Source organism: Camellia sinensis, unplaced genomic scaffold (assembly GCF_055761805.1).
Source record: "Camellia sinensis isolate YWXY unplaced genomic scaffold, ASM5576180v1 Unanchor12, whole genome shotgun sequence".
NCBI lineage: Eukaryota > Viridiplantae > Streptophyta > Magnoliopsida > Ericales > Theaceae > Camellia > Camellia sinensis.
The window spans coordinates 1,603,389-1,622,431 of NW_028128998.1; the positions used below are offsets into that span (position 1 = coordinate 1,603,389).

General features: G+C 40.6%; 1 long non-coding RNA gene across 2 annotated transcripts in view; it reads left to right on the forward strand.

The window, feature by feature from the left end:
• LOC145814615 (uncharacterized) overlaps positions 1-19,043 on the forward strand; it is a 73,677-nt gene that overhangs the window by 28,087 nt on the left and 26,547 nt on the right. For both annotated transcript variants that reach the window (XR_014357961.1, XR_014357960.1), the window contains exon 3: positions 1,572-1,641. This is a non-coding gene — a long non-coding RNA (uncharacterized LOC145814615). The remainder of the gene's footprint in view (positions 1-1,571; positions 1,642-19,043) is intronic.

The window sequence follows — 19,043 nt, forward strand, 5'->3', positions numbered from 1 at the left end:
TATTAATCTGTCTTAAGATTGTTGTACAAATTGTGTAATTAAACAAAACAAATAAATTCATATTTAATAAAATAAATTCCATACCATAAACATGATGAACATAAATACATATCAAATCAAAAAAATTGTAAAGAAGCAAACCGAAACTTGTGTGATACCACAGTCTCCTTAAAACAGATTACCCGCTTCACCGTGGGTACTGGAGGTATGTCTACTTCTGTCTCCCTAGATACGACTGTTTAGATCGGCTAAGCAAAAGCACCTTCTGTTAGCTTTGGCAAACCGACAATGGCAACACTCTCTCACATAGGAACAAAATTATAGGAACAAACTGACAATATGTTCTGGAAGCAAAAATTCTATGTTGAAACCAAGGGAGATGGGCCTCCTTTTATACACAATGCGGGAGAGAGGAGAAACCTTCCAACCATGAAGGCTAGCAACTAATGCAGGCAAAACTACCCAATAACTTCTGCAAAACTGATGGGACTTAAGTGTGTGAGTTACACACGTGTGTGAATATATAAATATATCAGCAGCCACTCTACAGATTCAGCCCAAAAAGATTAGGTTGGTGGACCACCAATTCGGCCTAGCCCAAACCTAACCCATTCCAGCCTCCAACGTTGGTTAACCCACGATCCACGACCCACGGATCACAGACCCCGGACCAGGCCTAGTTCGGGCAACGCACGCGCACGTATGGCAATTTTTGCATAGCCAACTTGGACCATAGTCTTGGCCCAAGCCCATCCTTGAAACATCCATAACTCCCTTCCTTCGAAAAATTTGGATGCCCCAAAAGGCACATACCCTTATCAAAATCTTGAGGTTCAAATACCATCAAAGTTTTCCTCTACAATCAATGTGAGATTGGTAGTTATACATAATTTCCGATACCTCATTCATGAGGCCAACTTTGTGAGACAATTTCTCATTCAATTCTTAATGAGTTTTTGGTCATTCTTTTTGTGGTATAAAGACCTTATTACAAATAATCTAAACCCATTTAATCCCACCTCAACCAATGGTTGGGACCTACTTTAATTTCACATTAAAGTCACCATAAAACCTTTTTCTCCAACAAAGATTACTGAGGAAACTCGAACTTAAGGTAAGTGATGTTTAAATTATCAGTTTTCATCTTCTATATTTGCCACAAAGAGACAAAGCTTACATGTAAATCATTCATAAATTAAGAAAGTAAGATTTAATGATATAAAGCAATCTTACCAATCAAGAATACTAAAATATTTTGCATACACATTAACAAGTTTGGGCTATACTTTGGAATTAAGTTATTTTGTATTTATTTGGGTTTCAAAAAACCAATAATTGTTGTACATAGTCAAGTTGATTACTCATAATTTCTATCTAAGACAAGATACTTCGATCTTGAAGTTTTTGAAGCTGACCCCAACATCTGTAATGGTTTTGGAACTTATGTTAACCTCCTCTTAGGTTTCACACTAAGACTCATCTCTGCTTCTATGACTTCTCATGTGATTTATCTTAGCTCTTGCATATGCTTATTTTTGTTGCAATTTCTTACCCTTCTGTTTCTTGTGTAGTGGTATAAGGAATTTTAGTGTTTCACTGTTGGTTGTTGGCTTTCATGACAAGGGTCCACAACTATATCAGGTATGTCATTTGGGTCCTTATTTGGTATTGACCTTAATTGTGTTGAAGTTGCCTAGCTGATTCATTTATTTCCATTTGTGACTGGATTACCTTCTTTATTATTATATTTGAAAGGATAACCAACCTAACCTTCGAAGATTTTGGGATATCTCTTGTTCTAGAAAGATTATTTTTTTAGTGTGGGTTTGGATATCTCTAATCAAAGGCTAAGCCAACTCTCTCAGATTGAAAATTGCTCTTATTACCCATGAATCATTAGTTGAATTTGCCATCCCCCAAAGACTGTTCCTTTAATTATATGTGCGGGGACCCATTTCATCCCTAAAGACTCCTTCAAGCCTATAAATGCCTCACCATTGTATCTTTTTTCCATTTCTTCTTTTATATCCTACAATTTTGGGTAGATGTTAATTTTTTTTTTTTTATGTTTATTGATTTTCTGTTTGGCTGGTCAGAAAATTGGGGAAAATGCAAAGAAACAAGGAGAATTATAATTTTTCATTTTTAGTTTTTTTTTCTTTTTATTTTTGGTTGGCTGATATTTAAGTGTTTTTTTAGTTCTTTAATTTTTTGTTGGTTTCTTAGAAATTGTTGGGGTAAATACAAACAAATGCCCCTATTAATTTTGTTTTGTTGAAGATATTTTCATAACAAAAATTCTTTATTCAGGTCAGAAATTGCTTGGAGAGACGAAAAATAAGATCAAAGAAGACAACATTCAATAACTCTAAGTTTTTCCTAAGGTTTTTTTTTTTTTTTTAATGAGATTTCTAGTGTGTAATCAAAGTAAAAAAAAACCTTTTATTCCTTAACTTTTATTGTATATATTTTTTCAATATTCGATTTTCATTTATGAAATATATGACATTATTAGTTATTCATATGTGCTCAATGTTGGCAAAGGAAAAACTTGTTGAACTCAATTAATGAGTATGGAGTACTGCATGATCAGCCTGGGATGATTAAACAGGCTGTGGTTAGTCATTTCAGTCAATTGTTCACTGAAGAATGGAAGTGTAGACCAAAGTTGTCAGGTGTTTTTGCCTCACTTAGTCAAACAGATTCAACTAAATTATTGGAGGCAGATTTTTTAGAGGATGAAATTTGGGCAGCAATCAACGACTGTGATGGTAATAAAGCCCCGGGGCTGGATGGTTTTAATCTAAAGTGTATCCAAAAATGCTGGGACATCATGAAAGGGGAGATTGTGCAGATGATGTATGAGTTCCACTCCAATGGTAAGTTGGCCAAAGGAGTGAATAGTTCATTTATTACCTTAATTCCAAGGAAGGAAAATCCAATAGGTCTAAGTGACTATAGGCCAATCAGTTTGGTTAGCTCCATGTATAAAATAATTGCCAAAGTCTTATCAAAAAGGTTGAGGAAGGTCTTACCAAAGATCATTAGTCAAGTACAAACGACATTTCTAAGTGGAAGATACATTCTAGATGGAGTTCTAATTGCCAATGAAGTGGTGGATTGGTGAAGAAGGTCAAAAAAGAAAGGAATCATCCTAAAATTGGACTTTGAAAAGGCATATGACTCAGTAAATTGGGAGTTTTTGTATTCAATGATGGCCAATTTTGGTTTTGGTGAGAAATGGGTGGGTTGGATAAAGGCATGCATATCTACAGCTAGAATTTCAGTACTATGGATCACCTACTTCAGAGTTTTCCCCTATGAAAGGCCTTAGGCAAGGCAACCCACTTTCACCTTTCCTCTTTAATATTGTAGCGAAGGGCCTTAATATACTTATGGAAAGAGCAAAAGAAGAGGGTTTGATCAGAGGAGTCACAGTAGGGCCAAATGAGTTGAAACTATCACACTTGCAATTTGTTGATGATACTATTATATTTTGTGAAGCTGAATGGGAAGAAATTGTTGCTTTGAAAAGGATCTTAAGATGCTTTGAGGTGATGTCAGGACTCAAAATAATTTTCCATAAAAGCAAAGTGTGTGGGGTGGGTATTCAGGATGACTTAGTGAAGGTCTTTGCAAAAAAACTTAACTACCTCAGCCAAAAGCTGCCAATGAAATATCTGGGACTTCTATTAGGAGCAAATCCAAGAAGAAAGAGCTCATGGAAACCAGTAGTGGATAAGTTCAAGAGTAAGCTAGCTTCATAGAAGAGAAGGTATTTGTCTTTTGCAGGAAGATTAACACTAATAAAGTCTGTTTTGACAAGCTTGCCAATTTATTTCCTATCCATCTTCAAGCTGCCAGTGGGGATTGCAAAATCACTAGACAAAATTCAAGCCAATTTCTTTGGGGAGGCTCTGAAATCCGAAAAAAAAGTGCACCTAGTTAGCTGGAAGGAGATTTGTCTAAGCAAAAATCAAGGTGGGCTAGGTGTGAGAAATCTAAGTCAAGTTAATGAGTGCCTCTTAATTAAATGGTGGTGGAGATATGGCAAAGAGGATTCAACTTTATGGAAACAAGTGGTATGCAGTAAATATGGAGGTTTGGGTGGTAGATGGAGCCCATTTTTAGGAGAGTCACTGCCCATGTCAAATTTGTGGCAGGGCGTACATTCAATGGCTGCAAAAAATCCTAACTTGCGAGATTTCTTTTGGCAAAATTTTAAGGTAATTGTTGGAAATGGTAGAAGAGTGTGGTTCTGGATTGATAGGTGGATTAATAATCAAAGTCTGAATGAGGTATTTACCAGATTATTTTCCTTGTCAGTTGAAAAGGATGGCACTCTGTTTGAGTATGTTCATAGTAGAGGAGTGGGTACAGTCTGGAATATTGATTTTAGAAGGCCTCTTCTTGCTTGGGAAGAGGAGGAAGTGTTGAAACTTAATGATTTGTTACAGAGTGCTCCTAGACTAAATGACGAGGTTGAAACTATTGCTCTTGGTTAGCTCACCCTTCTGGAGTCTTTAATGTGTCATCAATCTGGAAGTGGGTGGTAGCATGTAAAGGGCCAACTACCACAGTCACTAAAAGCATTTGGAATTACTTAGCTCCTCTCAAAGTACAGTTTCTAAGCTGGTTGGCTTAGAGAGGTAGGATTAAGTCCTCTGAGTTTTTACAAAGGATTGGAGTATTGAATTCTAATGTTAGTGCACTGTGTGTGTTTTGTAAATATGAGGTGAAGTCTTTAAACCATGTCCTCCTTCATTGTCCTAAGATCTGGAGAATATGGGCCAGTATTGTGAGTTGGTGGAACCTGAGTTGGGCTATTCCTGGTTCAGTGGAGGCAGTACTTCACTGCTGGTCAGGCCCAAAAATGAAGAAAAATGTAAAGGAGATCTGGAAGATGATACCATTGGCAATAATGTGGTCAGTGTGGAAACTCAGGAATGAGTGCATATTTAATGAAGCACAACCGCCTTTGAATGATTTGGCTGATCTAGTAAAAACTAGAGTTGCTATGTGGGCTGTTTCATCCTTGAAAGAGTTTAATTACTCGGTGCACGATGTGTTATATAACCTGAAGCAGGTCTGCAACTGTGTGTAGAAAATGAGACCTAAGGATGCTGAATTGCTACTAAGCTATGAAGCACGAACACAGATACGCGACACGACACGCGACACGCCGACACGCAAATTTTCAAAAAATGGGGGACACGACACACTGGGGACACGTTCAATATATATAATTAATTTTATTTATTATATGTCATAAAATTATTAAAAAATAATTAAAAAAACATTGAAATAACATAAAATTGCATTCCATCAATACATAACATGCCATTCGAAGCTACCAACCATCATTTGTTACAAAATGCATGAAAATCAAACCACAAAATATAAAATTATCCAATGTACCAACAACTATCATCTATTACAAAATCCATAAATATCAGAAAATGTGAATTTAAGTAGAGGAAACTATTACAACATCTTCACCACCACCTCCATCTTCTCCTTCATCTGTAAATAGGACTGCCTCCATAGCTGGTTTATCAAGTGAGAGGTTAGCTATACCAAGCATTCCAATATCATCAAGTGAGTCAAAGTTATCTCCAGCAATGTCCCATATTTTTGTCTCTCCTTGTAAGTATTGGGAGCTCCTCCTTGATAAAAGACGAAGATTGCTATGAATGAACACCAAGTCCTTCGCTCTTTAAGGGACCATTTTGTTCCTTCTCACTGAGTGAATAAAGGAGTAAGTACTCCAATTTCTCTCACAACAAGATGAAGAGGCAGGTTGCACAAGTAATCTCAAAGCTAGTTTTTGAAGAGATGGTGCATATGCACCATATGCACACCACCAAGTATAAGGGTCCATGTGCCACCTATTATGAATGGAATCATACTCCGAGAATGCTTCAACATAACCCAAAAATTTTCCAAACTCAGTTATCACCTTGGTTCGCTCTGTGATATCTTCAAAATACCTCTTAAAACACTTGTTCCTCTCACGTGTCACCTCTTCATCCCTATGTGGAGGAACTCTATTTTGATCCTCATGGAGCCACTCATCACTATAATATCTACAATACAAAATAGGAAAAAATAATTGTTTCAAGAAAGACTAGATAAGTCCATTAAAATGAAATATCTAAAACAAATTTAAATGTGATACTTACTTTGGATTCAATGAATGTGCCATACAATGGAGAGGAGTATTGTTTTTATTCCAACGATCTACGAGAATTTGATGTACCACATTGTAAAATGTAGATTCCTCATCTATTCTTTTCCCTTCATGCCTATATATTGCCATCTTCACTTTCTCTATCATTGTGTCCCACATATCATACACTAAGTGAAGGCAAGGTTTGTCCGTATCACAAGCCCTAAGCATGTCATATATAGGACCCGTGAAGGAAAGAATATAATCAATGTAGTCCCACCACACATCATCCAAAATCTTTTCTTTTACAAATTTTGCCTTCCCAACATCATCCTCTCTATAGCAATTCCACTTGTCACTAATTACCATTGCTTGAAGCCCATGTTTTATAAGCTTCAACCTTTTGAGCATCACAATTGTGGAGGCAAATCGTGTTTCGGCAACCGATAACAACTTCAAAGACACAAATTCATTGTACATAGCCAATCGCATTGAGTGATTAGAGATAAAAATTTTAATCATCAAACCATCTCCGGCAATATCACTAATCAAACTACACTCTTCATATGTGACCTCATTCCTCTCAATATTCTTTGCCGCACAAATATTTTTCAAAGCTAGATTTAATGTGTGCACTACACAAGGAGTCCATAGAATATGAGAGAATTGAGCTTCAATGAGTTGTCCAGCTGCCTTACAATTAGGAGCATTATCCGTGATGACTTGAACAACATTACTAGCCCCAACCTCATTAATCACTTTTTTCATCAAATTTGCAATAAAATATTTGTCTTTAGTTTCTCCAGAACAATCAACTGCCTTAATAAACATAGGCCCATTTTCACTCACCGCCATAAAATTAATCAAAGGCCTCCTTTGAGAATCACTCCAACCATCACTAACAATGCTCGCCCCTTTTTCCTTCCATGTGCCCCTAATTGGTTGCAACAATCTATCAATATTTGCCCTCTCCTTTTGAAGTAATGTGGTTCGTAACAAATTATAACCAGGAGGCAAATATCCAGGAATATTATGGTTTGCAGCAAGTGTGTAAGAGCTAACATAGTAAGGATTTCTTGCGAGATTAAATGGTACCCCCCCTCCCGAGTAGAACATCCTAGCAATTTCAAAATGTAATTGCTCTCTATCCTTCATGTTGAATGCTTTCTCAATAGCACTCCCACTCCCAGGCGCACTTCCACTCCCACTCTCACTTCCACTCCCACTTGCACATGTCCACCTTTTCTTTGATTCATAAGCATAACTACTACCAATTGATACACTATAAGGGGGTAGTGGTACATTTTTGGGATGAGCATTTTTAATTCTCAATTCAGCAGCATCATTCTCATTTTGCAATTGTGAAAGTTTTTGACTTGTAATTTTCTTACAAGCACCAATTCCCTTTCCTGGAAGTTTTAATAGGTGTGCCCTTGCTCTTGTATATGAACCTTTGAAAGTATTATTACAAAAATTACATTGTAATTGGCAATTTCCTCCTCCTTCCCCAGGTTTTGCTAATTTAGTTACATACTTCCACAATGGTTTGTTCTCATCAAAATCATCATCTGGTATATCATTAGAACTACCACCCGTAGTAGCCATTGTTTCAGAATTACAAATTTGTTCCTATAATAAAACTAATAAACACACATTATTATTAAAATTAACAAAACTAATAATATATATATATATATATATATATATTCTGAAATAAGACATATATATATATATATTCTAAAAAAAGACATATTAATAAAACTAATTAATAAATATATATATAAATATATATTCTGAAAAAAAGACTTATTCACAAAACTAATTAATAAATATATATATATATATGTATATATGTTCTGAAATAAGATATAGAGGGAAAAAAATATAAAAGGAAAATAGAAAAAAAAAAAAAAAGACCGAAGTCGAAGAAGAAGGAAGAAGACCAGACAGAGAGAGAGAGAGAGAGAGAGAGGAGACCTCGACAGACACAGAGAGAGAAAGAGAAACATCGACTGGCGAAGAAGGAAGGAGACTGAAGCCGAGGAAGGAAGAAGAAGGTGTACCTTACGAGCGACGGTCGAGGAGTGACGGCGAGCGACGAGCGACGACGAGCGATGATGAGCGACGGACGAGCGACCAGGTTGTCTTTCTCCTCTGTTATCTTTGCCTTCTCTCTTTCTCTTTTTGTTCTCTGCTAAGCTCTTAGATCGATTTAGGGCAAACAAAAGTTATTTTTGCTTTTTTACAGATTGACCCAAAAATATTTTGTAAATTCTGAAATTGACCCTAAAAATGTTTTGTAAATTCTGAAATTGACCCCGTGCGTGTCCGAAAGTGTCCATAACGTGTCCTGGACGTGTCCGGCTTCAGAAAAAGCAAAAAAAAAAATTGGACACTCTCTATTGCTTGTCAGACACGTGTCCACCGCGTGTCCGACACTGGTACGGAGCCCTCGGAGAGGTGTCCGTGCTTCATAGCTACTAAGTATGCTGGTGTTGGTGACTTTTTTGGTGTTATGTTTTTTTTTGCACTGTATGTTCTGTCAGTTTTGGTTCTGTTTTGTGGGATTTCTGTTCTGGCTAGGAGTTTCTGAAGCTGGCTGTATGAGTATGCAGGCTGCTGGTTTTTTTATCAAATTGATTTCTGAGGCTGGTTTTTAAAGCAGGAATGGTAGATGAATCTGTTGGCTCATCAGGTGCTTGAAGGAATGGTGAATGAATCTGTCCAGTTGTTTTGTTTCGGCAACACCAGTTGGTTCTCTTGTGTGTGTTGCTACAGGACTGGTTGGTTTATGCTTGAGTGCCCAAATCTGTTCTGATTTTGTTATGTTCTGAGTTGCTGATTTGTTCTATTTTGAGTCTTGTTGCTGAGGAATGGAAATTGAACTGATATGGTGATTCCTAGTTTGTATAGAAAGAAGAGGGCTACAAGTCTTGGGGGTTGATCTGTTGGACTAATATGGTGATTCCTTAGTGCTAGCAGGTCCAATATCGGATGCAGGCTGTAAGTCCTGGGTTAGTTCCTATTTTGCAGTGCTGGCTGATGCGAAGTGTTCCTATTTTTCATTAGTCTTATGAGTCTTCATTTGTTTGATATGCTCATCAGTCCTGGTTCCAATATTGGCCCATTCTTTTTTTGTGCCTGTTATGCTCATCTGTGGATTGCTGATCTGATATGGCTACTAAATCTGATCTGGTGGTCTGCGATGGGTAGGGCTGTATCAGTAATGGTGGTTGTCTAATCTGGATCAAATCTGGTAGTCTACATTTGTTTGATTGGCAGTGCTTGTTAGGTGGAGTTCAGGGCAACAGAGGTTCAATGCTGGTGTGATGATAATGGGCGGATTGGTTTGATGTGTGGCTTGCTGCTGGTATTGGGTTTTGTTTGATTGGTTATGTAGGTCTTCACAAGAGAGTTAGCAGATTGGTTTCATCAGTCTTATGGGTCTTTTGGTTCATCAGTCCATATCTGGTGTGTTGGTGCTCATGGTAGCATCATCACAGATTCTAGTGTCTTGTTTCCTCACCAATGGAATTGGGGGACCTTCATAAGAATGAAAGCAGATTGGCTGCACAACTCTGCTTCATTGTTTGAGAGTTAGCCATCAGGTATTATTTGGGAGGAGAAGGTTGCAAAGTTTGGGTGGGTGACAATAGGAAGAGCCAATGACTTGATCTATGGATGCTAAACTGATATGTTGGTCTGCCATGGTGTTATGTTAGGCTACTATGTTGGGCTGGTATATGGTCATGGTCTGAATTGGCAGTGCTTGTTTTGTTTGATTTCTTCTTTGGGTTTTGTTTGATTGGTCCCTTACCAATCTTGGATAAGTGCTAGCAGATGATTGTGCTTCCTTTGCGGTGCCAACCTAGTTGGGATTGTTAAGGTTTGCTTTGATGCTTTCTGCACTTCCCTTCTTTGTTGTTGTAATTTCGCATGTACTATGCTTTTTCATCAATAAAGTTTTGTTTTTTTGCTGATCAAAAAAAAAATGTTGTTTTTAGAAAATTCTTGTACAAATAATATTTATTATATTTTAGATATTAGCTCTATTTAGATTTTAATTACAATTTATATGTTGCGATTAACAGTCACATTTTGTGGTTAAATCTTTTTTTTTATCACACGCACTAACCGTGATGAGAAATGTATATAATTGTAATATTATATTATTATTAATAATTAGTAATGGATTATTTAAGTTCAATCTCAAGTTTTATTGGTTATTAATCACACTTAAATGATATGATCTAAATGTTATTAATCACACTTAAAAGATGTGATCTAAATATTTATTATCATATGTAAAACATATGATGGAATCATCTCACTACAATAAAATGCACATTTGGCGACTAAAAAGAATTTAGTCGCCAAAAGTTGTAGAATTGGCGACTAAAAATTTTTTTAGTCAGCAAAAACATAATATTTAGCTACTAATTATTTTTAGTCGGGATATATGGATTATTGGCGACTAAAAAAAATAGTAGCTAAAAATACTAGAATTGGCGACAAAAATATTATTTTAGTCGCCATATGTTGAGTTTTTGGCTACTAAAACCATGCCGAATGAAAAATAAATAATTATTTTTTTATCTTTGGCGACTAAAAGTTTGGTCGCCAAAAACATATTTTCAGCGACAACAAATATTTTAGTCGCCGTATATCGAGTTTTGGCTACTAAAATCATTTAGTCGCCGAATGGAAAATAAAAAAATATTTTTTATCTTTGGCGACCAAAAGTTTGGTCGCCAAAAAGTTTGGTCGCCAAAAACTTATTTTCAGGGACAAAAAAAAATTTAAGTCGCCGTATATCAAGTTTTGGCTACTAAAATAGTTAGTCGCTGAATATAAATAAAAAAAATATTTTTTTTATCTTTGGCGACTAAAAGTTTAATCGCCAAAAACTTGTTTTCAACGACAAAAATAAATTTTAGTCGCTAAAAAACTAAAATATTTGGAGGAATTTTTCAAATTTTGGAGGGTTTTATAAATTAGTTGGTGGGTTCTGTAGACACCCCATTTTTGACCGACCTTAAGACTCAGACGTCACCGATTGAACGCTCGGTGATGGTGCATATTGTGCTCATTCAAAGGTTTCAGAGTCTCGGCTGCAAGCCTTGCCTCCGGACTTCTGGACTCTTTCATGCTTTGCCTCGGTTTGCGAACCAGGCTCTGTTTTCTCTGTTTTCTCTTCCCGAAGGGAGGGAGAGGTCTCGTAGATCATCTCTCAGTGGCCATAGGCTACGTTTCGTGGTCGTAGGCCATTTTGCCCGTTTGGAGTCCGGTTTTCGGTTTTTCGGAGCCGTTGGCCGTGTGGCTCGGTTCGGGACTGCTTAACCACCTCCGTTTGCTCCGATTTTTGGCATGCATCTTATTTGCTCCATTTTGAGGGACACTGTGGCTCAAAAGACCAACTTCATGGTCGAACACCACTTCCGGTGCCTAACAGTCAGTTTTCGGGGCCTCGGGCGGCGCGTTTCGGCCCCCAAACCTTCATTTTGCATCGGTTTCAGTTTATTTTTGGCAGGGACCTCTGTTTCATTGTTAGAAAGGTCGTAGAAGGGTGGGAGGCCAGCAATTGTTCTGACAACCCGTTTTCTTCCTCCGTCGCCCTCCATCGCTCGTTTTTTTTTTCTCCCTCGAAAGCCAATGTTGACCACCCTAAGGCCACTTTTTCTTGCCCCAAACCACATATTTGTGTTGTACACACCTGGGAGGCCACCAATATCACATGGCCGGCCAGTAATTCTTGTTGACCCTTTTGAACCCCTCCTAAAAGTGGTATTTTCTCTCTCCTGGTTCACTTTCTCCAGTTTTTGACTACATAGTTGTGTTGTGCACACATGGGAGGCCCTCTTTCTGGGGTGGCCGGCCACTAATCTTCATTGAGCCTTTTGACCCTTGGCCGGCCGGCCATGGGAAGAGCCATCCGGCCACCTGCAACTCCAATAACCGGCCGGCCATGATCCCCTCCACTGGTACAGTTCAAATATACATTCTGTTTCCCCTCAGATTTTGTATCCGGAGGGCTGCACTTTTGGGGGGAAACTTGAATTCTTTCCCCCCCATTTTCCCCCCCGTTTCTCCCCTTCTTTTTCCTATATAATGGCAGCTCCAGCTCCATCTGAGGGTTACAAAATTTTGCTTTAAGCCTCCTATATTGTCTCTCCCTCTCCTTCTCTTCCAAGCACCAAAACCTCTCCAAACCCTACACCATTTCCACACCACCACCTAGCACCACACCCCCATCCTCCATTCCAGCCACTTGGAGCTGTTTTCCAGAGCTAAGGAGCCACCAAACTCAAGCCAAGAGTTGTCAAAGACTTGGTCTTCAAGGGTAAGTCCTCTCCTCCCTCTTTCTTGCCCTATTTTGCTAAATATATTAGCCATACTTGCTTCCATTTTTGGGCTCCGACCCTAACTGAAAATAGTCATGTTTTGATGTATTTTTCATTTTTTCTTTAGGGTCTTTCCATGTTTAAGGTCTCTAGCTTACACTTGCTTCTTTACCTCTCTTGTATGCCTATTTCTTGCATAGTATTTTAGGCCCTTTTTTAAACTGTTTTGAGCTTGGTTGTAAACTGTAAAGTGGCTTATTTTGAGCCCTTATTCAACATTGTTGAAGGACTCTCCACTGTTTGAGGCTTCCATCTGTCACTTGCCTCTTTATCTCTCTTTTGGCCATTTTTTTGCATGACTTGTTAGCCCCTTGTGCTTGTGTTTTTGGACTCTGGTCCGAACTGTAAATGGCCTTATTTTGACCCCCTCTTATTTTTTTATCAAGGGACTTTTTCTGTTTGAGCCTCCCCTTTTACACTTTGTGTTTAAGCCTCTTTTTAGGCCTTATTTTGCATAATATTTTAGGCTTGCTTGTGAACTGTTTTGGGTGTGGTCATTAACTGTAAAATACCATATTTTTGGCCCCTCTTCAACTTTGTTGAAGGGACCTCCTCTGTTTGAGGCCAGAAACCATCACTTGCTTCTTTGTCTCCCTTTTGGCCCATTTCTTGCACATTGTTTTAGGCCTGTTTGTGTTTAGATTAGTGGCTTGTTATAAACTGTAAAGTGCTTCATTTTGAGCCTCTCTTCAACTTTGTTAAAGGGCTCTCGGCCATTTGGGGCCAGCAGCTGTTACTTGCTTCATTACCTCTCTTACGGGGCCATTTTTGCATGCTAGCTTAGCCCCATTTTTGTTCATTGTTTGGCCTTGATTAAAACTGTAAATATGCTTTTTTTGGGACTTCCTTGAATCTTTCTTCACACTTCATGTTCAAATAATGCATGCTTTGTATAGCTATAGGCCATTGTGTGTGCCTAGTTTTGCATTTCGGGTCTCATTCCATGCATCGGGTGCCATGTTTCCATGATTCGGGGCTGTTTTGGGTCATATTCTAGCGCTGAAATTTGCATACTAGTATGCCATATTCCATGCCTTGCCATGCTTTGGTAGAGTGGCATTCGTGCCTTAGGTTCGGTCCTCGGTTTGCGTGCACGTGTGCACGCATTTCGAGTATCTCATTTTCATCTAATGGCCTCCTATGTGAGTGTGGCTGAGGTCCACTCATGTTGGTGTAAGTCTATTATGCATTGTGTATGCCATTTCATTTCATAGCATTTTGTATGCTAGGTTGTATGTTAGCGCATTGTGTATGCCATGTTATCTCGTGCATCGTGTATGCCATTTCATAGCATTGTGTATGTTAGGTTGTATCTTAGTTACATTTCATCCATGTCATGCATATTGCATTATGCTTGGGATAGGAGTTAGCCTGAGCACGGGAAACGAGGTACGTTTCGTACTTCGAGTGACGGAACGTGTCTCAATTCCCAGTCACCGACACTCCGAATTATCCATGATGGAGTTTAGGTTTTGTTGTGTTTATGTGTACATTCATTCCATATTGCGTCATGCAAATCGACTCCTCAGCCATCATGCATCGATATGCGTGATTGGTGGCATGAGGATCGATGACTACACTCCCTGAAGAGTAGTCCCGCATACATGTGTGAAAATACATTGCCATGCCCCTTTCCTGCTCTCTGTTGCAGCAAATCAAGAATCAGCAGTCTTCCGGGGCTTGGCGCGCTTTCCAAAAAATATTGCAAAACAGAGGCTAATTGGGGCATCACAGTAGATTTCCGTGCAAAGGTGACCCGGACATGCATCATCCATCATCTGAAGAAGAGTCAAGGCAGTCCCTGGCTTGCATGCCAGTTTATTGTTTTCTTAGTTAATTTGGTAATTAATTAGGATTTTTGTAATTATTTGGACTGTAATTATTTGGGACTGTATATTATTTATTCGGACCCTCCGAGCGAGGGCACAACTATAATAAGTGTGCGTGTGTGTGATGTATGTCTTCCAACCCCACGTCTTTCTCCCTTTTATTTACCCGCTTATGATGGTTAGATTAGGGCATGTTTCAATTAGCATACAGTATGATAGCATGTTTGCATTCATTCATCTGTTTTGCATGCACCGGGCTCGGCGCATCATACTAACTGCATTGTATTTTCAATTCCAAGTTGAATACATGTTAGCTGTAGCATTTCATATGCCATGTTTAGAATAGCCGAGCCTGCTATAGTTGCATTTTTGCATGTGTTGCATTAGGCATTTCCGTGTAATTAGGATCATACATGGATTTCTAATTAGCTTCTGTTTTGGCTTAGAGTACTCGGTAAGTTTTATGCTTTAGCATCCTTGCATGCGTGTGAATGATTGCCATGATTAGCACGCTTACCATGAGGCTATATGCTTATGTGATATAACTGTCTGAATGCCTGTGGGTGAAGGTTGGGTTATTTGGATTGGAACAATTCATCAAATGTGTGTTTTAAGCCCACTAGATAGTGGCAAAATCTTGTTTTCTAAGCCCACCAGAAGGTGGCAAATCTACGTCTTAGCCTACTTGCGGGTAGCACCATCAAACCATTTTCAAAACAAACAAACATGAAATGTTTTGTTCCAATTCAGGCGATCCAGTCTATACTTGTATGCTGTGCGCATCACATAGTAATCTAGGCTAATAACCGGAATAAGAACACATAATGTTTTCAAAAATAGATATCATGGTTAGTAGAGGCCGATCTTTAATCGGGCGAGCGGGGGTGCTCACAAAGTGACCTTCCCCAATCGTACCCAAGTTCCCGAGCCGAGGCAACTTTGGTGATGACGGACACGTGGCCTTAGGCAACGAGTCAGGGTTTCCTAAATTTCCCCAAAATAAAATATTTAGGTGGCGACTCTGTATCTGGCAAAGTAGTCCATGTTTGGCATTTCTTTTCTAAAAATCTGTTTTCTCAAAACGATTTGCCGGATTTGGACTCTTTGGTTCAGATTACGAACCGTGACAATTTGAGAGTCCTGAGCTGTAGTGACCCCAATGCGAACAGAACGGGACTCGTTCCTCCCGGGGCGTTCGGGGGACTTCTACAGTTTCTAGCGACTCTGCTGGGGAGTTAGAGAACTTGACTCGAACTCATGATTTCTGGTTTTGACTACACTTATATGTTTCTTTGCATTGCATTTGCATTGGTGCGCCTAGGACACCGTGTTTGCCATCTACTATTCCTGAACGGTTTGCCGGAGACTTGTCTTGTCAAGGCATGACCATAAGGCTGACCGGTTGTGGGCTCTGCCAGTATGGGAACACAAACCCCGGTTTTACCAGGGCACCCTTTTTGACCATTCGACCTAGTGCATATTCGGATCCATAGTGACCATTCCAAACTAGGACAGGTTGCTTACCCGTTTATAGGTTGTTTGAAACCGCTGCATACGTAGTGAAACCCTAGCTCCTGACAAAATAGGACAGGGAAACCCTACCCCAACAGAGGGGTGTTTTGGCTCTCAATTGTTTGTTATGTGCTTTTAGAGTGCGTCTCTACAGGGGAAATGCATGTATCAGTTTATGAGTTTGGGGCATCAGGCCTGCGGGCATCAGTCAGTGTTTGAGAATCAGTTATCTGCGGGTATCAGAGATTCAGTTTTGGAGACAGTGATTCAGGGATAATGATCAGTGATTGAGGACAGTGTGTATTTAGCTTATCGACCGTGTGTTGTTATGCCTGGCTGTGTGTCATGCATTTACTTTAAGCTGTTATGCTGTCCGTCTATCTGTTTATTTATTTCCTTATTGCTTTATTTATCTTTTTACTAGGGCAGTTCTAGCACAATTGCTTCCGACCCAGTAGATATTCCCCAAACACTTTGGACAAGAGGTCGCCGGCTCAATCGATCCGAGGATCTGGTTGACGGACAGCCAGTGTTTCATTCTCTACCCCTAATTGTCAGAAGAGGGCCGAGAAGACGCAGTGTGTCTGAGCAGAGGTTACCAGAATAGTGGTCTACCCTAGCAGTGAACAGTCGGGCTGAGGTTTTAGTTTCTGCCATAGAGATACACATACCAGTCAGTCAGCAAGATCAACAGAATACTGCCAGGATGGAAGAAATGATGCGCCAGCTCCAAGAGAGCATGAGACAAATGCAGGAGGACGTTGCCCGCCAAGCAGAGTTCTCTAGACAGCAAGCCACAGTCATGGCTCAGCAGGCCGAACTAATCACTAGACTGCAAAAACAAAACGCAGCATCTGCCTCATATCCAGTTCCTCCCCCACCAGGGATCCCGTTACCCGAGCAGGCACCTACTGTCCAAAATACCCTGCCAAACACCCAGAACACCTTACCCAATGTCCAAAACATCCAAGAGGACACGGACCTTCCAACGGGGCCAGCTCCGCCCCCGCTTCCACCTCAACTATCCAAGACCCATACACCCAACCACCCGGACTCTCCCTTTGAGTTCGAAATAGACCATACAGCTCTGAAACTGAGCAAACTCGAGAAGCTTTTCAAGAAATCACAAGGGGTAAAGGCTATTCCGGATATCAAGGACGGATATACCGATGTGGCCGTAACATTTCCAAATAGATTCAAGATGCCGCAGATTGATCGTTTCGACGGATCTGGAGATCCCATGGTCCACCTCCGGTTATTCTCAGATATACTGCGACTAATGGGCCTAACCCGACCACAAAAGCTTTCGCTGTTTGGCCGAACCCTGTCAGGTGTGGCCGCTATCTGGTACGCAAAGTTGGAAGATAAGGTAAAAAGAAGTTGGGATGAAATGGCCGAAGCCTTTGTCGCACAGTACTCGTACAATACCCAGATCAAGATTACAACTCGTGATCTCGAAACGACAAGGCAGGAGCCCAAAGAGACTTTCTCAGATTTCGTAACTCGGTGGAGGACGAAGGCACTGATGATGACTTTGAGGCCCACTGATAAGGACCAAATCCGGATGATTGTGTGCAATCTTCAACCAAAATTGATGCAGAAGATGATTGTACTCCCCTTTCTCACCTTTTCGGATCTACATGAGATGGGGGTACAAATCGAGGATGCGATGAAGCAAGGTCTGATTGACCAGGACAGGGAGCAACCCCGGAGAACATTTAACCGCAACAATAACGCAGGCCCGAGTGGCGCTGCAACCGCAAGAGCTTCGGAGGTCAGCATGGTCGCCACCATTCCCCCTCTCCTTCCAAGGCCTATGGCAGCTACACCCTTCTCCGGTGCATCTGGAAGTAATACCCAAACCACTAAATACCAGCCCAGAGGCCAAAGAACCTTCACCCCACTGTACATGCCTTTGTTTAAGGCTCTGGGGGTCTTAATCAGAAAGGGGCATCTAAAACCCCTGGAGCCGAGGCCATTACCAAATCCACTTCTACCCTCTCACAACCCAGCCATGTACTGTGCATATCACCAGCAGCACGGTCATGATACTGACCAATGTTTCAGGCTGTGTCACGAGATTCAAGACCTCGTTGACAAAAATGTGATCCTACCTCCAAAGAAACCTAACGTCACAACCAATCCACTCCCTACACACAACCAAGCTCCACCTCTCAAAAGAGTCAATCTTATCCAGACTGGGGTCGTGTCTTACGATCCTAGCATCTATATTACTCCTACCCATCTACCTAAGCCGGAGGTGCTCCTTCCCGACTGCACTGACTTCTTGTGCAAGTTGGACATCTCCACAACCCAACCAGAGCCGACGGTGGTGACCATCGAAGACGGGGCAGGGCAGACTTCAGGAAAGAATGGAATTGTTGAGTCTGGGATTGAACAGAGTTTTGCTGGGGAAGTCTATGATCCAAGTGAGTACATCTTGTCAATAGGCCAGATTGGGCTAGGTATAGAATTGCCAGAGAAGGGAAAGCTGTGTGTGATCCGGGGGATGGATTTGAGCAAGGGGCAAATGATCTGACAGCTGTGGAGGAGGACTTTGCCAACCTACAGTTTTTCGATGACCAAGAATCAGGGGGCGCGACAGTCAACTGGTTTGATTATAAGGAATCGGCAGAGGCCACTGGATGGCTGGATGATCAACCAGATGTGGTGGAAGAATCCCAACCAGAACAGGGCCCGATAGGGGCGAGAGTATCAACTGTGGCCGGAAGTCAGGTTACATTGCCGGAGAGTGCCGGTACAAAGAATTTCGCTCAGGACGGAAGCATTGCGAATGCAGGGAAAGTTGAACAACAAACTGCACTGACGCAAGTAGAACAACAGGGTTCTGAGAGAACCGGGAAAGCCAAAATCCATGAGGGGATCGGAAGTGCTGCGGGCACAAGAACAGAGGATGCTGTGAGCATGCAGGCTGAAAGTGCTGTGAGTACAAACATGTCCGAACCAGACAGGTGCCTTTTGAATGCCAACGGAATGTGGTGGGAAGACGATGACTTATGTCTTGCTCACACAGACGAAGACTGGGGAAGCAATCAACCGGACGACACCTGGTACCTCGATGAGGTTGATCACATGACAAGAAGCGGGCGGTACTTCAAGCCCCCGCACCTA